At 51.6% G+C, this 21,981-nt stretch overlaps 1 protein-coding gene across 8 annotated transcripts in view; it reads right to left on the bottom strand.

The window, feature by feature from the left end:
• The window catches only part of ZNF185 (zinc finger protein 185 with LIM domain), a 65,423-nt gene extending 58,795 nt beyond the window's left edge, over positions 1-6,628 (bottom strand). For all 8 annotated transcript variants that reach the window (XM_041740188.1, XM_041740190.1, XM_041740193.1 and 5 more), the window contains exon 1: positions 6,245-6,628. The gene's annotated coding sequence lies outside the window, so the exon portion shown is untranslated. The remainder of the gene's footprint in view (positions 1-6,244) is intronic.
• Positions 6,629-21,981: the final 15,353 nt, after the last annotated feature.

Raw genomic sequence — 21,981 nt, 5'->3', positions numbered from 1 at the left:
GAAGGTACACATCCATGATGTCTCTTTCAACTCAGGTGCAAATGAAAGAGAACTAGACAAGGAGTCTGAGTCCTAGTTCTGTTAAAACAAGTCACAGGACATGTGACTTACTCTCTGGCTGAATTTGAAGTCCCTAGTCATGGGCGGGGGAAGGCATGAGATTCAGTGCTCCTCACCAGGGCATGGGACCCCATAGTTTTTTCAGAGCACTTCCCTTCTTGTTCTGTCTTCCCTCTAGAACATCCCCTGGGGTCAAAGGCCCAATGTCTCAGGGAGTGCCCAGGCCATGGCTGGCAGGTACTCCACATGCCAGGCTGAGAAAGGCCTGGACAGAGAGATGAGTGGAATGAGGCCGCAGGCAGGATATAGCACAGAGTGTGAAGGGGCTTCAGACACCAAAAGTCAGGGAATGTGACCTCCCCCACCTGCTTGGGTGCCCTCACCCAATCCTTTCTGAAGGCACTTGGCCTAATCTCTAAGTTTAGACCCAGGCTAACAACACCCAGGCCGCCAAGGGCTGGAATGATCAAAGGCCTTATGAAGCAGCCTCCTGAGGCCAGACTTCACAAATGAGGACATTCTGATTCCCACTGTCAGCATCTGGCAAGAGGACAGTACCCAGACAACTTGCTCTTCTCCAGGAGGAGTGGAGCGGGCAGTGCACTGGTGCACCTAGGATTCCCAGGATCCAGAGTCTTGGCCCTGCAGAGGCCCACCAGAGAGAGATGGCCGAGCAGCTGAGTCATGTCAGGCCCCCTGCCCGCTCAGCATGGAGCGTCCAGCAGCCCCAGTGGAGCAGAGCACCTTGACTGCACATGATGCTGCAGTGCCAGGAACTCCGGCATGGAGGCTCCTAGGGCAGGAGGAAGGAGGCGCACCACGTGGAAGAAAGAGCTGGAAGAGACTTGGATGACAGAGGGAAAAATGTAATGTGGAAAAAGAATGCGTGTGTGGGGGGAGAGTATTTGTAAATGTGCTTTACAGGTAAATGACTTCTACATGAAAGTCTGGAATTTCACCTTCCCCCAGCCCACCCCCAACATCCCAGAATCTAGACTTCTCGGCGTCAGTGCTGGAGGGCCCAGGGAGGCAGCTGTCTGAGGGTGTGAGGAGGGCCAGCTCTCTCCAGAGGCAGTGGAGAACTCAAGCCCCAGGGGGGCAAGGGAGCCATGGCCGAGGGGCTGGGATTTGTCCTGGCTCTCCTGTGCCCATCTTCTAGTTCTCTCCAGGCTGGATACAAGTGACTGCTTGGGGTGACTGAGCCGTTTCAGGGGTGGCTTAGCCTCAAGGGCCAGCAAGGGCTTCTGGGCAGGGCCTTCTGAGATGCTCTGTGGAGGCCAGGGGTCTGGGCAGAGCTAAGATGATGGGGACAGCAGAGCCCATGAGGCCTCACTGCAAATAGAACCCCTTGCCAGAGCCACCCGTATCAATTATTCCCAGTGTTCCCAGGGCCTCCACTTCCCCTGCGGTGGCATGAGAAGGGACCCCGCAGAACCCTGGGCATTCTTCAGGGCCTGGGCTGGCTCTGTCCCCCACTCCTTGCACCCTTGTAGCCTGGGAAGCAAGGTGTTCTGAAGCCCATCCCAGCGGAGCAGAGACGGTATCCCTGTCTGCACACAGACACCTAAAGGGGTTGGAAGGGACTCAGGAGATGTGGGCCCACTCCCATCCAGCTCGGCCAATGGCTTCCTCAGGAACAGCCCTGAACCTTCACTGTGACCACCTCCTCAGCCTTTGGCAGAGCAGGCTCGGAGACCAGAAAGTTCCCCCTGCCCCAACTTGCCTCTGACTAACATTGGCCAAAGATTTCCTTTTGTCCTAGTTACAGGTGATCATGAGTAAAGCTCAAGAGGAAAAGAGGTACCTACCCAGCCCCCTCTCCCCAGCCAACACCTCCCACCCGGGCCAACCTCAGACAGGCCTCCTCCCAGCTATTTTCTCCCCTCCTATCCGCCCCAGACCCAGTTTCCCGTACTCCACCCTTACCTATCACCACTGTCCCCATTTTTCTATAAGAATATGGAGACTTAGAGAGGAGAAAGCATTTGCCCAAGGCCACATTTTCATGTATTCAACAACCACTTATGGAAAGTTGGCAGCCAGGGTGGGTGCTGGGCCTACAGATAGACAGACAGAAGGCCAGAGCAGCCCTTCCAGGGCACTGCCAGAGTGCTACATTTCCCAAGGAAGTGCCCTCAGCTCAGGCCTCCCCCAGAGAATGAAAGAATGACTTAGGAGTTCACCAGGCAAAAGCGGTGTAACAAATCCTGGGTTTTTGTTTTGTTTTTTTTAGTCTAAACCAGGCTCTGCCTGATGTAAGCATTTTCACTCGTTCTTGTGATTGGAACCCCTTGCCACGTCAAGCTCTCTGGAAAAATCACCTAGTCATCAGAAAATGGTGTGCTGAGCCAACGATCACAGGAACCAGACTAAGGGGTCCAAGGCCAAGACCACCACCAGTGACAACCTGCAGCAGCATGAGGCCTGTCCACCACTGGCCCCAAAGGCCAGGTCTCCTCTCTGTCCCGTGACATGGCCCTGAGGCTCCACAGCCACTTCCACCACCACCACCACCACCACCACCACCACCACCACCACCACCAGCTCCACTTCTTGGCTCTCTCTTGAAGTGGGAAGTGAGCAGACTTCCCACGGGAAAGACCTAAATGGTGTTCCTGAAAGTGGCCTCTGGGTCCCTGTAGAATCCCGCACCTCTGGGACATGTGCTTTAGCTGGAGGCTCCTGCCTCCCCACATTAGACTTTGACAATGAGCCTCTTAACTTTTCACTTGCCAGGCCTCTCCACCCAGACCTGTCCCTCCTGCTCTCTCATCCCCACCCTTCTCAGTTCTCACTCACTGCTGTGCCCCAGAGCCCAACACAGGCCAGCAGTCAGAAAACACTCACCAAATGTGCACATGCTCACCTGTGAGCCAAGGGAAACTGGCTCCATTCCTAATCCTCCAATGAGTCTTGAGCGAGTGCCCCTCTGTGCCTCAGTTTCCCTCTTGGAAAAAAGAACTGACACCAGCCCTGCGCACCCCCAACCCCTCCAATGGCCACTCCTCCACGAACGTTACTGTCACTCAAGTGCCGCCATGTCACCTTCCTCCACCGCAGGGAATCCAGATGCGGCTTTGAGGGAGTTCTTTGTACCATTCTCACAACTTTTTGGTGAGTTTTAAATCGATCCAAGATAAACGGTTAAAAATGAAAACGGCCAACATTAAAAAAGAAAGCAAATCAGATTTCAGGAGGCATCCAGAAATGATCTACGAATGAAGTGTGCTGTAGCAAATAATTTAACCGTGGGTAGATACCATATGCATCATCAGAACAGACTAGCAGTGATTTTTAAACCATTTTTTGCTAGGTGGGGAGCCCACATTCCTCCCAACCTGGCCCCAACCTCACCCCTGGCCACCATGGCCCCGGAGGAGGACACCGCGGTCCTGGCTCAATCTGTGCCCCTGGCTTCAGCCTCCCTTCTGTAGAGGTGACAAAACCGAGGCCTCCGGATGCTATGTGATGTGCTCGGGTTGCACAACTGGACGATGGCTGAGCTGGGGTGTAAACTCAACCTGACCTGTGAGCTGCTCTCTTACCACTGGGCTGTGAAGGCACCTCCCTGTCCCATCACACAGTCTCCCACCCTTCACCTCCCCGCTCCACATCGTGAATCTCCGGCCAGCTCACGGGCCCTCCAAAACAATGATGCCAACCTCTCCTGAGCGTCATGCTCAGGCACGTGGGCCTGCCAGGTGCACTGCCCCAGTCCTGCCATCAGGCAGCTCTGTGCAGCACAGTATAAATGAATGCAGAGTCCTGGGATCCCAGTGGATCCCAACCACAGGAGCCTGGGGCACCATGGGGGTTGCTGTGCGGAGCTCCGAGTCATGGCAAACAGCTCTCCTCTCCTCCAGCCACAGTCCTAGCCCACCCTGGGAGGGCCTGGCAGTGGGGGCAACGTCAGAGCCCAGCAAGCAGAAAGCAAGCTGGTGTTATGCATGAGCTGGCACCTTATGGGCTGTGGCTTGAAGCAAGATCCACACCAAAGGGATCAGTCACCCGTGGAGGCTGAGTGAGGAAGGAAGAAGGCAGGCTTCCAGTTCCAGAGTGCACTGAGCCCGGTTTGGGACTTTTCCTGGCATGCGACCGAGGACAGTTCAGGAAGCAGGTGCTGATGATGTCTGCCTGTCCTGCTAGATCTTAGGAGGGCCTGGGATCACCCCTGGGATCACTGCCCTCAGGCAGAGGACTGTCTGAAATCTGGACCCCCATTGAAGAAGTGAGGTGGGGACATTTCAGTGCTGGTGGTAGCTCCCTACTGAGTGGCCATCCATGTCCCCAGCTAGACTGTCACTTCCTGGGGCAAGGCCTGCATCTGATTTCTCTCCAGACCCCCACGGCCCAGCTCTGGGTAGAACATAGGTTTAGGAAGAACTGGCTTTGATTGCTTGGGAACAAGAGGGAGGCTAGACTCATGCAGCTCCAAAGGATATGTAGACCTTGACCTGGCAGCCGCTGAGCTCCTCCCCTTACTTCCAACCCCTCCTCCTCCAGGAAGCTTTCCCTGATCCTCCCAGTCAGAGCTGCTCCCTTGCTCCAAGCTCCCACAGCCCCTTGTGTTTATGCCACTCAGAGCTGCAGCACCTGACATGGTCACGGGCCACCTCTGTCACTGACTTGTGAGTCTCCGAAGGGTGGAGATGAACAGATCTGGAGCACCTGCTGTGTGCTGCTCTGGGTACCTTCCATTAGCTTTCCACAGCTGACTATGGAGCCCTCAGGCAGGCTGGGGCATCTGAAGGCCAGGCCAGGAAGGCACAAGCGCTGGGGCTGACAATCGATGGAAGGAGGGGGAAGGGCAAGTGAGGTGGATCTGCTCCTTCCCATCCTGGGATGGCCCACAGGTAATGGGACAAACAGCACAGGTACCAAGGCCAGCCAGCAAGCTGGCCCCTGGCCCATGTGTCTATGCCCCAGCTAGATGCTTCTAAGTGGCAAGCAGGGCCTCGGAGCTGGCCTCTGGGCTGCCCCTGATTTTTCAGATGGGGCAGTGGAGGCCTTGGACTGTAGGACCCTCCCCTGCTGCCCTTCCCCCTAGATTTGCCCTGCAGCATTATGTGAGTTGGTGAGCAGGGAACAAGGAATCCAGAGTCCTTCCCCACAGCCCAGGCTTATCAATCAGCCCAGGGCACCCTGCTTCCTGTCCCCAGCCAGGTACCATGACCAGAAATCTGAAGGACCATGAGAGGAAAGCAAGAGTGGGTCCAGGTGCAGGAGGCCTCAAGCACTCCTGGATGGATGGAGTGTGAGGGGCTCTCTCTCAGGGTTCACAGAGCGTGATCCGGAGATGCACAGTGTTCCACAACGTCCAAACTAAGTGCAAACAGCCCAGTGAGAACACAATTCCTACCGCACCTCAGATGTTCCAGAGCCCTGTTGCAGTCACACTGACCTCATCCGAGCCCTGGGTGGGAGGAGGCCCCGTGTGCAATCTCCTTGGACTGATGGAGCTGCCCAGGTGCCCCCACCCCCCGCCGGGCTCACAAGTGGCAGAGCAGTCAGAGATGCTGAGCGTTCAGTCTTCCCGAGGCCAGGTATCACTCTGCCTCTCCAAAGAGGACAAGGCTCTCGGCTCCCCTGCCCCCATCGAAACAATTCAGCCACAGAGCCAGCTTGCTGCAGATCCCGTTGATAACACCCAGTGACACTTGATTCGGCGCCTTCTGTCTGGGGCAGCCACCATTCTGGTAGCCCTCCAGGAGGTTGCCCTGTGCCCAGCACATGCTCATCACAAGCAGCCCTCAAGTGCTGTGCTCTGGCCTTCAGGGTGAGCCAGCCTCTGGGTCTCAGTGTTCTTACCTATAAAATGGACACGGTGAACCAAGCTGATCTGCAGAGCTCTGACTCTTCCCTGCAGTCAATGCTCAGAGCACCCCGGCCCCGGGCAGTCACTAACAATCAAACCCCCCTGTTCCAGACAGGTCGAGGAGGCCAGCCTTTTTTGACTCTCTACCTTCGTCTCTTCGCTCACAGTGCAAACCAGAAAACCAAGTGCACTGCCTCCTTGCTGGAAACCCAACAGGAATGCCTGGAGCCGGGGAGGGTCATGGCAGGGGAAACTGAGGCCCTGAGCTGTCCCTGCCGCCTGCCGGGGCAGGGGCCAGGAGTCCCCCACCCCCACCCCGGCCCAATGCCTCTCGGCTGGGCCGCCCCGACGGCGACTCGACAGCCCTACCTGGCACAGGTGCTCGGCTCGCGGGGCGGGCAGGGGATCAGGCGGGCGCGGGGCGCGGGCTCCCTCAGGTGGACAGCGCCCAGTCGGGCCGGGCCGGGCCGGGCCGGGGCGCGGGCGCGGGGCGGCGGGCGGCGGCGGGCGGCGGGTGCAGCCGGGAGCGCACAGGGCGGCGAGAAGGCGCGGACTGGGCTCCACCCGCAGAAGAACAAACAGGTTTTCACCGGCGCCCAGTGCCTCGCCCCTCGCCCCTCCCCTCGGCCGGCCCCCTTCCCCTGCCCTCTCTTGGGGTAGGTAGATGCGCCTGGCACATTCCGCACATTCTCCCGCCAGTGTCCTCGGCCCGCCCGCCCCTTCCCAGCCCCGCCCCGCGGGGCTGCTGGAGAAATCAAGGCCGGGGCTCCCCACGCCGAGCCCAGAGCAGGCTCCAGAAGCCTCTGCCGCGGTGGAAAACTTCCAGGCAAATTCCTTCGGGCGCGCGGCCCTGGGCCGGGAGGTCTCGGCCACATGAAGGGCCCCGGCTGCCTATTGCGCACCCGATGCGATCTGGCCCCTGCTCAGGGCCGATGACTTCTACAGATGCTGCGGGTTCATTCTGTTGAGGACTACTGTTCCTAGATCCATTTTACAGATGAAGATCCCAGACAGGGGCGGGGAGGGGGGCCGGGGGGGCCAGAGGCTGAGATCATACAGGAAGTCCTAGAGGCTGCGAAGGAGGAGAAGAAAGTGAGGGAGCCTGGGCAGCTCACCGAGGGAAGGAGGGAAGTTCTCACCCTGGGAGGCCACACCAGGAGCACCCTGTCAGCAAGCTGGGCCACCTCACAGTTGACACTTGCAGACCCCTTGGGCCAGTGCAGTTTGACAGGTGTCATTCATTCATGCTCTTTGAGGATGTGTGTCATTGAATCATGGTTACTGCATACCTGCTAGGTGCAAGGCACCAGGGCTACGTACTAGGAAGGAGAGAGCATCAAGGGAAGCCCCCACCCCAGGTGTGGGTCCAGGGAATGCCTCCAATGCGAGGGGCCACCAAGTCAGTCCTACAGAGGCATAGAGTTGGCCAAAAGTTGGCCTATCAAGCTGACAGGATGGAAAGGATGTGTTCTGGCAGTTCCTCCTTCCTCAAGCCCCACCAAGTCTGTATCCCAAATGGCCCTCTGATCCATAGACTTGTGCGCATGCCCACTGCCACCCCCTAGTCCAGGCCTGCTTACCCTGCCTCTCTCTTGCCTTCCTTCCCATCCAGTCTCCACGCAGAAGTCAGTCTCAGGGTTTACATGCTTGCAACTCTTGGATGGCTTCCCATTGCTCTCGGGATAAAAGCCAAACGTCAAGGGGGCCCAAGGATAGGTGGCGCCCACCTCTCTTTGCAGATCAGCCACGTTCCCCTCTTGCCTTCCAAATATATCACGAGTCCTATCTCCTTGGGGCACTTGCTCCTGGCACTCAGACTGCCTACAGTGTCCTTTGTCCCCTTGTCTTAGTTGTTCTCCAAACCTTCACTCAAGTGGCTGTAGATCTTCTGACTGCAGCCCCCCCCCACCCCCCACCCCCCACCAGGGATGTGGATTGCTTCCCCAGTTCTATCCTCTGACATTGATCTAGCATAGTGGTCATGACCCTTTATTGTTCTAGATGGTGAGCCCCAGGAGGGCAGAGCCTGTCTGACTCATCCCTGGGGCACGGAGACAACACAAGGGGTCAGAGAGGAATTGCAGAAGGAGGGGCCTGAGGGGTGATTGAAACTCTGGAAGCTGTTCTTATTTTCTCTTCCTGGCCTTTGTCAGGTAGGGAGGAGGTGACCCTGTGTCTGTGTGACTATGTGTGGAGGGGTGGGGATGGGGGAATTGTATATAAAGTCTCTTCAGTTCATCTGTCTCTTGCCAGTCAGCATTTTTCTGCTTCCAGTCGGGTGACCAGCATCTAACGCCTTCCCATCCCCCACCTTGGGCTGCTGGTGGCCATGGATTTGGCTTGGCATCCCAACTCCTAAATAACTGGATGACCTAGGGTGTGTCACACCCTCTTTCTGGGCTGCCTTCCCTTTCAAGAACCCCTAGCTTAAAGATGTAGAATGTAGAAGGCATGGTGATGGGTTCGATGGCAGGGTGAGGGAGAGGGTGGCCCTTCCCTCCCAAGACCACCAGTGGGAAAGGGCAAGCTTGATCCAGACCCTTAAGTGTGGGTGCGCCAGCTAGAGAGTACAAGTAGAATGGGGTCCCAGGACACCAATAGCTAGTCAGGGAGGGCAGCCCTGGGGTGGGCTGCCCTGGGGCCTTGTGCTCTTCCTATGTCCCAGGTGATTCAGCCCTTGCCCAGGCCAGATATGCCACAACAGCGCCAGCCTAAGAGACCAGCCTTTCCTCAACTCCTCCCTCCCTCCCAGGCTGCCAGGCCCTGCAGCTGATCTCACCTACAAACGGGTTTGACTCGAATGGTAACTGCCTTGCCCTACCCTGCCCTGCCTTGCCCACCTGTTCACTGCCCCAACAGAACCCCCGACTCCTGCCAGGGCCACCGCCAGCCACCTCAGCCAGGCTTCAAGGCCCAACTTCATCAGCATCTTCTTTGACTGCTTGTTGTCAGACACCCAGGACCAGACACACCAAGTGCTTTCATACCACTGAGCCCCCTGCACAAGGTGTCCCCTTGGTGGTGACCTTCCACTCACTCTCAGCCACAACATTGGCTCCTTCATGAACTTCACCTTGGTCTACAGCTTGAGAGTCAAGACCCTGTGGCTACCCCTGCCTGGCCTGAGCTTGGCCCTGTCCCTCTCTGTTCTCAGCTCAAGCCTCCAACTAGGATGGGCTTGAGAGCAGGGTTAGGCTGGGCTGTTTGGGTAGGCAAAAGGCCTGGAAGGTAGAGGCAGGAGAACGCAGGTGACAACCCCTCTGGAGGGTGTGGGGATCACAGCCCACGAGCAGGGAAGAAGACAAATTCTCTAGGAGAGCAGGTCGAAGTAAGCAGATGAGTAGGGGGTGAGTGGCTGTTTGGAAAGAACTGGCCAGCAGAGCTCCAAAGCTCTCGGGAGGCTCCAGGGCTCAGAACAAAACTCAGGCAAGCCAGTGTAGCCAGAGTTCCCAGGCTAGGAAGGGGAGTAATGGGTGGGGCTCCGAAGGCTGTCAGGCTCCAGAACCAACCAGCCCCCCAGCAGAGTGTCCTCATATTGGAGGGGACTGGAGACGATACACTGACACAAACTCTTGCCATTGTACAAGTGGGGAAATAGGCCCAGACGGGGATGGCATCTAGCTGGGGCCGCGCAGCCAGTCTGCGGCAAAACTAGGACTAAAGCTAGGTCTCTAGTTACTCTGCAGGGAGCCCTTGTCCAGGTAGGGTGCTCAGGTTCCCGTGTGGGTAGGGCAGGGTTCCCGTTTGCACCCTAATCCCCTTCTTCCCTCCCTCCTTCCACGATCACTGTGCTGCCTCAGCCTTCTAAGCTCTTCAACCAGTTTCCACTTGCTGGGTGACTCTGTCAGCTCCAAGCAGGGTGGGTTGCTTGGGGGCAGGGGTCCTCAGGTGGGGCTGCACCCACGGCAGCCCCTACAGAGCTCAGAACCTGCAGGGCCAGACCTCTGAATCTGGACCCAACTCTCCAGGTTGCTGGGAACCGGTCCGATCTGTCCGTGAGACCCTGCTGGCCCAGCCTTGCCTTCGGCGGGCGGTGGAGGGGGGGTTGTTGGTGGGGAGACCGCCCTGCCCTCAGCCTGCACTCTGAGGGGCTGGTCCCCTTCCCTGGCACGAATGCATACTCTCCCTCACCAAGTGTCCCCTTTGGGCCTCCCATTCCCCACCACACTGCCACACCCTCCACCCACTTAGACACCAGTCAGACCCAGTCCTGGCTTGGAGCAGCTCCCAGTCCCATGGGAAAGCCAAACCAGTTCAGCTCCAAGGGGCAGAATCCATGCCTTGGGGTTTCTTGCTCTGTGGACAGTGGCCCCAATGGGAGCAGGGAAGTCAGGTCAGGCAGGCCTCCATAGGTCAGGTTGACATCCCTCCCCCCCCAGGGTGACTCTCTACCGCCTTTTGGATCTACTATTTTGAATGAGTCCGGGAAACAGTCTGCCATCAGTTCTGGCCTATGTGACCTGATGCCCCAGAACTCAGACTGCTTCTCATCTCTGGCTCTGAGGCAGCCCCAGGCCAGGCCTCCAGAGCACGAGTGCACAAGCTGAGCCAAGGCCTCGCTGGCAGATAATCCCCGCATGCCCTGAAGAATGGCTTTTTGCTGCTGTAAGAATCATCCACAGATCGGAAAAAGAATGTTCTAATTGGAAAACCTCCCCGCCATGGTTTTCCGGAGTTTTAGTACAGTTGGCCGGCAAGGAGGCTCCTGGGATGAGGAGGAAGGGAAGTCATGAGGAGGAGACAGTGGGCTCCCTGCCCAGCGCCCCCTCATCCCCAGGCTCAGCCGCTCTGGGCAAGGGGCCATGCTGAGGGTCCCAGTGACAGGGGAATGTGGAAGCTGTCTGGCACTGCTGGGAGCCCCTCCCCCAGGCCAGTTCCAAGCCCTGCCCCCTAGAGGCCCCGCTGGCTGCCACAGAAGCAGCCCAGTCTCCCAGGACCCTCTTGAAAGACTAATTCCCACTGGGCATTGTGAGCACTGACCCAGAAGAGAAAAGGCGTGGAAGCTAAAAATAAATAAATAAATAACCTGAGAAGGCCAGAGTCGGTGTTGGGGTGCATGTAGTGCCCCTGACCTGACTGGTGCCCTGCGCTGGGAGACCTGGCAGCAGGAGATACAGGCCGCAAAGGAAGACTGACTTCTGAGCAGCTCGATCTGTCTGGGAGGGATGGAAGCTCTCCCTCAGCGACTCTGCTAAGGCTGGCCTGGCTAAACCCCTGACCAGTAGAGCTGAGGCCACAGCAGCCTGAGGGCCTGGCTGGGTGCAGGAGTTTCCAACCTGTTCCTTTTGGTTAAGCATGGGCCTTGCACTTGGGAAATGCCCACCTGGGAAGGGAAAGTGCAGTGGATCCTTGAAGGTCTTTTACACAGGAGAGCCAGGTTACTGTGATTCATCTCTTTCAGGATGTCTGCTTCTCTAGTAAGGTTTCTTTTCTGGAAACCTTCCTGGGTGCTCAGCTGCCTTGATCTCCTCAAGGGGACCAGCCTTTGAGAGATTGGAGGGAACAGTTCAGAGGCTGTCTCCTCCTCCATCTGAGCAGGATCAAGGGGCCACTGGCCAAAGCCCCCTTTGGTGGAAACCCACATCTTCTCAGCATAGTGGGAAGGGTCTGGCTCTCATCACAACGGGATCACAAAAGCCAGGATGTGGGGCATACCTGTCCCCTGTCCATGCCACGTGGGCCCAGTAACCTCTACCTGTACCTTGACCAAATGGCTCTAGGCTCCCCGCATAGTGTCCTGTGCCCCTGCTCATCCTCCCCAACCTGCCCACTTGTGACCTTGAGGACTGCAGCTCCCTAAGCAGCACTTTTGTCTAGAGCTCTACTAGCCACTACAGTGGCCCCTGGCTGCATGTGGCTATTCAGATTCAAGTATTTGCAATTAAATAAAATCGAGAATTCAACTCCTCAGTCACAATAGCCACATTTCAGGTGCTCAATAGCCACATGTGGCTAACAGCTCCAGTAGAGAAAGTGTTTCCAGCATGGCAGAAAGTTCTATTGTACAGAGCCACTCTAGGTGCTCCGCTTCTACTTAGAGAGAACCTCTCCACTTCCTCCTTAACTGAAATAAGTGTCCCTGCAGCCCAGTTCTGTGGGAGCTCTTCCTTCCCCCACACCCCCTCTACCTCTAGATAGACTAGTCTGCCCTCGGATAAAAAGTTCTCCTGCACGGTTCAGGCCAATGGGCTAACACATCATCCAACATGCAGGCAAGTGTTTGCACCTGGCTCATCCTGATTTCCCACCCAGATCACATGGATGTGCGAAGGTGACTGGGACGAGGAATAATAAAGCGTGTGCCTCCAGCATCCATGCCTATGGACCATTCATCACCCCCTTTCAGGCCTCCCAGGTCTTTGACCTTGACATCTCTGAAGGTCCTGTCAATTCCACTGCAGCCACTTCTTCAAACAGGCACAGTCTCCATCCTGTTGCCTCTGGAATCTTCCACTTTCTGATCCCTACCTCCTGTCTTTCTAACAGGCTTGTTGCTCGACTTTTTTTTTTTTTTTTTTTTTTTTTATGATAGTCACACAGAGAGCGAGAGAGATGCAGAGACACAGGCAGAGGGAGAAGCAGGCTCCATGCACCGGGAGCCTGATGTGGGATTCGATCCTGGGTCTCCAGGATCGCGCCCTGGGCCAAAGGCAGGCGCCAAACCGCTGCGCCACCCAGGGATCCCTTGTTGCTCGACTTTCAATGAAAGATAGCAATGACTACGGGTCACGGATACCTCCCATCTGTTTGCTCCTTTACTTTTTTCCCCATCTGTTAGCCTTTTCCTCTGTTCACTTCTCTCCCTATACAGCTCAGAGACAATGGCCCAGCACTTTGACGACTCTCTTGTCAACATCTGAATATCCTTTACTGCACTGTCCAATTCAGACAAATGTAAACATTTGCTTTCTTCATGCCTTCCTGAAGGCAATGATGGTGCTGGCACAGGTCACACAAATCTGCAGAATAGTATCAATATAAATTTCTGGATCCTACCACTTGTCACAGTCACAAGGACTCCCCTCTTTGTAATTATCCCATTGTCTCTTTCATCATTTGGAGAATTCGCATCAGCATTTAAAGATAAAAGAAGAATCTCACTTAACCCACTCCCACCCCCAGTTTGTGTCCCTTTTCTCTGCTCTACTGAGCAAAACTATGAAAGAGGTATCTACACTCGCTGTCTCTACTTCTCCAACTGTCTCATAAACCCATTTCCATTAGGATTTCAAACGTAACACTCCCTTAAAGCATTGTCAAGGCTACAAATGATCTTCATGTTGTCAGACCCAGTACTCACATCTCTGTCCTTGCTTAACCTCTTAGCCATAGTTGATCACGCCTTCATTCTGGAAAATCATGATGCTCATGGCCTCCCTGGCACTCCACTTATCTGGCGGCATTAAAGATTAGGAGCACAGGCTCTGGAACTAGACTGTCTGGGTGCAAATCATGGCTGTGCCAATTAACAGCAGTGAGACCTTAGGCAGATTATTTGCCCTCTCTGGGTTTCCATTTGTAACCTGTACAAGAGATATGAGAATACCCACATCTGCCTCCTGGGGTTACTGGAAAGATTACATAGAAAGTACTAAGAATAGAGCCCATTACATGGAGAGATGCTCAATGAAATCATATGGCCATGCACAGGATTTAGGACATGCTACCCCAAAACACAGCGCCTTGGTATATTGAATATTTTAAGATGAAAGAGTTTGAGAAAACAGCAGAAGCAAGCTTTCCCACCTTCTCCCTCTCCTCCCCACCCTTCCTCCACTAAAGCAGATCTTAAGACCCTCATGTGAGAGGTACCCTCCCTATACCCTAGGGAAAAGAACATCCAAGGGGCAGGGGAACACCAAGAAGAACGTGAACAAACAGGCCTTGCTAAGTTCCCCCCAGTTTACTACACTTAGCTCAAACCCTTTATCCTATGCTATCTTTTCACAACTTTCCATTCTTCACCAAACCTAGAGTGAAAACACTCAGGTTTAATCATTTCTTTGGGTACTCACTTCCTTAGGAGGGCTCCCGTGTCACATGAAACTTATATTAAATAAATGTGTATGTTTCTCTCTTATTAATCTGTACATGCCAGTCTGTTTCAAACCCAACCAAAGACCCTAAGAGAGTCCAGGAAACCTGTCTGTTCTTGGCGTTCTCCCTGAGCACGTCTGCCCACTTCTATTGCCACCACCATGCAGTCCAAGCCAGTGTCCTTCCTCACTTCCTCCATGTCTCCCAGCTTCCACCCTTGCCCTGTGGCATCTACTCTCCACAAGTCAGCCAGAGCCATGGCCCTCTAGGCTCTCAGTCTGAGTGATAAGATAACCCCATTCACCCAGCTGGTTAAGCTGGAAAGTGGGGTTCCCTTTGAGACTCCTCTTTTCCTTCTGCCATTCCAAGACCCATTTAAGTATCTCTTCCTGGGCTGCCCTTCTGCCCCAGCACTCACTACTCTGCAAAGTCGCTGTCTCCTGTCTCTTTCCTTCCTTCCTCCTTGATGTGATAGGAAACTCATCTCCTGCTTGCCCACTGACCCAAACACCTGGTACAGTGTCTGATGCGTACACCAGAAATCTCTGCCAAATGAATGAAGGAAGCGATAAAGGTTCATTTCAAACGCAGTGTATCATCAAGGTGGCATTTCCTATCAGTGGATAAAAATCGTATCATTCAATAGATGATGTTGGAACAACTGGCCATGTGGAAAAACAAGCTGGATTTCCTACCTCGCTCTCCCCACTGAAATAAACTCCAGATGGCTCAGAAATTTAACGTAAAAAAATTGAAACCATAAAAGTACTAGAAGGAATCCTGGGGTGTGGACGGCCTTTCTAAGTATGTCATGAAAACCAGAAATCATAAAAGAAAAGACAGAAATTGAAAACTTCTGTATGGCAAAACCCACTAGAACGGTCATTAGACAAATGACAAATGAGGAAGAGTTATTTGCTATTTGTACCACACAAGACAGGGAAAGGCTTAATCTTCCTAGAATAAAAAAGGGCTCCTTTCAAATCAAGCAAGAGGAATACAAGCGGCAAAGAAGGGAGCAAACCATTCACAAAAGAGGTTCATTAACATATGAAGGAAATGCAAATGAAGTCAGAAATTCCAATCCTTCCCTCAGATACGAAAAAGGGAAAATGGGGTATGGGAAACTGGTCCCTATCAGGACCTAGGGGCCCTAGGGCTGAGAGGATTCATTGCTGCAACCTTTTTGGAATGGCCATCTAGAAATATCTAACAAAATGAACAATGGAGACTTCCTTTGACCCAGCAATTAAAAATTCCCTTTATTATCTAATATATAAAATGGTAATATGTAAATTATATGAAATGTGATGCTGATAAACATCTACCCACTAGCCAGCATCATTATCTATGCCTTCTGCCCTCAATCCTGGTACTAAAGATGACCTATCCTGGCTAAAAATGAAAGGCCAACTGCTTGAGCTCTTGATCCCATCTCCTACCGCCCACTCAGGAACATCCCACTAGCATTTCGCCTTTGCTCTTGGGTCATCAATTATTTCCTTCTGGCTGGATCATTCAGATCAGTATGCAAGCATGCTATAATTTTTCCCACCATAAAAAAAGCAATTTCTTAGGGCACCTGGGAGACTCAATGGTTGAGGTCTGCCTTCAGCTCAGGTCATGATCCTGGGGTCCTGCACAAGCCTGCTTCTCTCTCTGCTTATGTCTCTGCCTCTCTCTCTGTATCTCTCATGAATAAATAAAGTCTTTTTTTTTAAAGTTTTTTTCTTGATCGCATCTTTCCTTTCAGCTACTCTCCATTTATTGCCTTTCTCCCCTTCTTAGTAAGAATCCTGGAGAGAAGCCTCCACAGTCCCTGTGCTTGATTCCCTTCTATCTCACTCCCAGCACTGAACAGAGGTGGCTTTTGTCAAAGCTACCAGTGCTTCCCACGTTGCTAAATCAAATGGTTTTCATTTTTTAAAAGATTTTATTTATTTTTTTATTCATGAGAGACACACACACACACACACACACAGAGAGAGAGAGGCAGAGACACAGGCAGAGGGAGAAGCAGGCTTCGTGCAGGAAGCCCGACGCAGGACCCGATCCTGGGACTCTGGGATCAGGCCCTGAGCTGAAGGCAAACGCTCAACCGCTGAGCCACCCAGGCGTTCCAATCCAATGGTTTGTAATTCTCATTTTACCAGACAAGTCAGCAGCATTTGATATAGACACTCTTTCTGTAAACACTTTCTTTTGGCTTCCAGGATACCTTACTCCCCTGGTTTCCCTTCTACCTCATTGGCTCTTTTTAAGTTTCCTTTGACGTCTTTTCATTGCCCCTACCTTGTTCAACTTAACTTTGGAGGGACCCAGAACCGTCATGTCTTTAAAGACCATCTGAAGGCTGGTTACTCCCATATTTACATCTCCAGTTCAGCCTTTCCCCCTGAATTCCAGGTTCCTATATCACAAGACCTATGCAATATCTCTACTTGCATATCTCTTAGGCATTGTACTTGGTGTCCCAAGCCAAACTCCTTATCAGTCTTTCCTTCCAAACCCACTCTTCTCACAGCTATCCCCACAAAGTTGGTGGCAACACTACCCTTCTTGTGGCTTGGGCCGAAAACTTTTTTTTAAATAATAAATTATTTTTTATTGGTGTACAATTTTCCAACATACAGAATAACACCCAGTGCTCATCCTTGGGCCGAAAACCTTGATGTGATCTTTGACTCCTCACTTTCTCTAACCCCTCACATCCAATCCATTAGGAAATCCTTCAGCCCTACCTTCCCAATAGATCCAGAAATCCACTCACTTTCCCCCATCTCTACCACTTGGTAAGTTTCTGTTTGTCCTGATGTTAAGAACAACACTGCTCTAAACATTCTTGTACATATCTGATCACCCTGGCAAGGCATTCTGTAGATGAGCAGTTCTCAAGCTTGGGTGGACATCAGAATCCTCTGGAGGGTTTATTAAAACCCAGAGTTCTGGACCTTACCCCCAGAGTTCCTGATTTGGTTTGGGATCCATCTGCATTTCTTTTTTTTTTTTTTTAAGATTTCATTTATTTATTTATGAGAGACGGGGGCGGGCAGAGACACAGGCAGAGGGAGAAGCAGGATTCATGCCAGGAGCCCGACGCGGAACTCAATTCTGGGACCCCAGGATCATGCCCTGAGCCAAAGGCAGGCGTTAATCTGCTGAGCCACCCAGGGATCCCCCCATCTGCATTTGTAACAAGATCCCAGTTGATGCTGATGCTACTAGTTGGAGAAATTACACTTGGAGATCTATAGCTCTAGGGTATATTATACCCAGGGGTGGAAATGGTGGGTCATAGAATAAGTGCATGTTCTACATGACAACAGAACACTGATCTTTATTCCCACCAGCAGTCTGTGAGAATGCCTAGTATTCTATAACCTTGCCAACACTTGATGTTGTCAGATGTGTTAGAATTGCTAAAGTAGTAGACACAAAGTGTCAGCTTTTTGTGGTTTTGAGTTGTATTAGTGGTGTTTATCCTCAGGTGGCAAGTGCATGGGATATGGGGTGGGGGACAAAGTACAAGTATACTTGTAACATTCTTTATAATATTAAGAAACTGGTAACAATCTAGGTTTCTATCACTAGGTACTATCAAAATTTACAACAGGATAATATGTGACTGATCAAGATGATGATTATAGGTCTCTAGTTATGGACATGGAAAATGCCTATAATACATTGTTAAACAAGAGGGCAAAAGGAGTTTACATAAGATACATGACAGCATGTATAGTGTGATTTCATTTCTGTAAAATTGTTCAAAGGAATTGAGAAACACCCCAGAGAACGTTAATACTTGTTATCTTAAGGAGATGAATTTGGGGTTGCTATTACTTATTTTCTTTTTTTTAAATTTTCTGTGATGGTGATTCTTTTTAAGTGTGTATATCTCCTTTATCTTTAAAAGAGTGATTTTAAAAAAATACATTCTTGTATTTCTGCTTGTATATGGCAGAAAGTATCTGGAAGGTTTCACATGAAACTGATCAGAATGGCTGCTTCTAGGCAATGGGTTAGTGTGGGCCGAGTGGGAAGGCACTTTGAATTTTCTCTTTATTCCATTCTGTACTCTTTGATTTTTATGACAGTGTATTACTTTCATAATAAAAAACACTAATAAAAACAAAAAAGAAAAGAGAGCTATTCTTAACACCCAAGCCAACCCTGCCAGCCCCTGCTGCTGCCAGCCCAGCCCAGCCCACCTAGTTCTGCTGAGGCTCCAAAGACTTCACAAGGAACCTACTTAAGTCGTGCCAGACCTCCTCTGGCCAGGGAGCTTTCAAGCTGTGGAGCCAGGGCCAGTCGTTGGGCCGCCCAAGAAAGAGTTTCTCCTGCTTCTGGGTGCTGCCTTGAGCCAAAAGCAATGTGTCACCCCCATAAAGCCTGTGGCTGTAGGCTCCCTCACCCTCTGTGCTGGAAGAAGAGGCCAGCCCCCTAGAGGGCCCAGAGAGAAACCATTAACACAGCCGAGGAGCTGACTGACTGTCAGAGGTGGGCAAGCCCCGATGATGAAAACCTGTTTCTCTAGCAAAGCACTTTTAAGTCTGTAAAGATCAGAGGTAGGAAGAAATAAATTCTACAACATCAGAAATATGTAGAGATGGTGAACATGAGCTTATCTACAGGACACTTGGATGGCAGAATCAGAAATCTTCCTGAACTGAGAAAGAATTAATTTGACTTAAAATAAACAAAGACTTCACACAGGGACTGATCTACAATGGGACTGTCTACAGTTGTAGTTTCTCAAAAGCCACCAGAAAGGGATGCTTCCTCTTCACTGCAGCCTCTCTGAAGGCTCTGGGTGACTACCACGCCAACACATGTAGCTCAGTCCTTTCATGGAGTGTATCATGTGGTCGTCATGTGGTTTTCCTCTGTCTCCGTCACAGCCCACAAGCTCCAGAAGGCAGAAACCAGCTCTCATTCCTCTCCTGCCTCTTTGTAACAGGCATGGGGCCTAGCACACACTAAGCACTCAGTAAGTATTGTGGTAGTGGAACAGGATCATCTCCAATGTAAAAATAAAACAAAGGGCCACCTGGGTCACTCACTCAGTTAAGCATCCGACTCTTGATCTTAGTTCGGGTCTTGATCTCAGGAGTTGTGGGTTCAAGACCCATATTGGGCTCCATGCTGGTTGTGAAGTCTACATAAAAAAAGGAAGAAGAAGGAAAGAAAACAAAGATGCCATTTTGCAAATGCCCATGTTTCAAAATCCAAGGTAGACAGTCATAGCTGGATACCTCCAGCATCACTGCCCAATATGCTATGGTCCAGTACACCCATCAAGCAGGTATCACAGGGGCTTGGCTCAAAATGCTGGGATCTAGATCAAGACAGCCTCCCTGGACAAATTCCTCTCCAGGGAGTGGCTTGGAGGTGGTGATACTCTTGAATATATACTTTCTCCCTAATAAAACAGCCATATAAAACAATAACTGAAATCTAGTGATGGGACTTCATGGTGCTTCTCCCCCCCACCTCCACTGGCCTTTAGCTGTCCTTCCATGATTGTATTTGGCCACTCTTAACATTTGTGTGAGGATAATATTTGTTCACAAGCAGGAGCCCAGTAAATACTTGGTGTATTTTTAAAATAGGTTCAATTGTGCTTTTTAAAGCTCTTTTAAACTGTAAAGTATCAAAACTGTATCAGACTGTATGAAGTCACCCAGAAGGTGCTCCCTGAGATCCATCCCTTGTCCTCTCCCCGTGATACAGGACAGAGGGAAATGAATCCAGGGGCAAATTTCATGTGGCCACGCATATGTTCTGAATGCCTACTTTGGGCCAGGCCCTGGTCCCAGTTGATGCAAAAGTTCCTAGGAGGCTTAAAATGTCACTGAGTCCTGGGGCAAGACTAGCCACTAGAATGTTATGGGAGCCAGTGGGGAGAGGACAGAGAGATGTTTGGGGAAATTGGAAAGAGATGGTGCTAGGAAGAGGAGCATGGAGGGGAGCCTGAATGTGACAGAGATCATGCCCATTTAGAGCCTCAGACCTCAAGGAAGGATGAGACAGAGGTAGAAGGTGACTTCAGGTCACAGGTCTTAGCCCCTGGCTGTGCCCACAGAGGACATGGGTTGCTCTGTCACCATTTGCAAAAAGAGAGAAAGAAGGAGGGAGGGAGACAGAGAAGGAAGGAGGAATCTCCTGTTGGGGAAATGCGCACCACCATCTGATCAAGGCTCTTTGCAGCTCATTCCCTACGTGTAAAAGTTGGACTCAGTGGCAGTTTTTTTTCAAGGTGAATAAATCTTTATTCATTTACTATATTTCCCCAGGGAAAAAGACAGGGCAGGGAGAGGGCCAGTATCTGCTTCAAAATAATAGAAGGAAGAAAAAAAATAATAGAAGAGATCATCTTCAATGTCATAAACCAACCTCAATGGGGGTTGGGTGAAGAAGAGGCCTCCTGCCCCATAAGCTTGGGAAAGAGAGGAAGGGATCAGGAAAATGGTACAGGCAGGGTGCCTCCCAATGTGGCCAGGACTCCACAGAAAGTTAAGTAAATGTGGCCTCACATTCAAATTCTATTAGCTCGTCTGTGGCCACTTTGATCCAGGTTTCTTGCACCAGGAGAAACTTTCATATATGACTATGATATATTTTTATCTCCCCTTTCCCTGGCTGCCACTCCCAGGTTCAACAGGGGAGTCCCCCACTAGCCCTCTCCTTCTTCAGTTTAGAGGGGTTAAAGTGTTGTTAGGCCTATGCACAAAGAGGACGTTTGTTGCTCATTAGAACATGGAATGGGCTTAACCCTGAGGGGGTTTGGGCTACAAATGAGAAAGAGAGAGGGTGCCTACTTGCTTCAGTTATTTGGACTAATCTTTTACTTGGGAATCAGATGTATTCATGTGAAATAATTGAGAAAGGGAATGGGGTAGGAATTTAATCTTCAGGACCACAGTTCTGAGGGGAATGTAATGAAAATGGCTTGAGAGATAGTGAGACTGAAGGGCCCATGTGACAGCCAAGTGGAGAAGAGGAGCTGGCAGTAGGATATCATGGGGCTGTGGCTCAGGAAGACTGTCCAGAGTGGAGGCCAAGTGTGGTGGGTTAGAGGCAATTTCCAGTGACCTCCGTGGAGGCCACAGAGGACGTGGCAACATGGTAATGTACGGTATGTATGGTATGGCTGTATGGTAATGGCTGAGTGCATGTAGAATGATAAGAAAGGTCAGGGAGGAGCCCTGACCAGCTTCACCAAAAGTTCCCTATGAGGAAGGAGCCTGGGAAGAAAAGGTCAGAGATCAGGCATCAGGAGTCACATTTGCCATGAGGAAGGAGCCTGGGAAGAAAAGGTCAGAGATCAGGCATCAGGAGTCACATTTGCCAAGACACATCCTATTGCAAGGAACAGAAACTCCTAACCTCCACTTCCATTAGCTCCATTAGCCAGTACATGCAGAACCAGGTTGGGCGTGTTTGTGGGAGCTGCACTAGTCATACCAATAGTGATACTAATATTTATTGAGTGGTTACTATGTGCTAGACACAATGCTAAGTGCCTCTGTTACTAGATGTCCTGGGAAAATCCTCTTGAGGGCCTCAGCTTCCCTTTTTCTGCCACTTTATAAGGAGACTTTTTTCCTTTGGTCAAAATTAAATTATTGGAATTGTGTGGGCTTTAAATAGAAGAGAGGCTGATGCAACTTGCTGCTTATGTCAGAGTTTAAACATTTGTGCAGAAAGCCACGTTTGAAAGAAAGCATGTGATTGGCTTTTAGCAGGATATTTCTAGAGAGATCAGAGGATGACTTGCATTTGGGAAGCCCAATCTTAACCATCTGGCTGCTTGCAAGGAGAGAGAACTACACAAGATCCAGATGAGGGCACTGAAGCTCAGAGTATTGAGGTCATTTGCCCATGGCCACTCTGCTCAGGAGTGGGTGAGCCTTGAGAGCAATCCAAGGTACCCAGGGCCCTTCAGAAAAATATCTCTACTGGGTCCCACTAACTTTCCCCAGGAGACTCAGCTGCCTGGCTCTGAAAGCCCTACAAGGGACAGTACACACACATGGATGCATACCTCTGTGTGTGTGTGGGTGACAAGA

Source organism: Vulpes lagopus, chromosome X (genome assembly GCF_018345385.1).
Source record: "Vulpes lagopus strain Blue_001 chromosome X, ASM1834538v1, whole genome shotgun sequence".
NCBI classification, from domain to species: domain Eukaryota; kingdom Metazoa; phylum Chordata; class Mammalia; order Carnivora; family Canidae; genus Vulpes; species Vulpes lagopus.
This window is presented reverse-complemented; position numbering and strand designations above follow the sequence as displayed.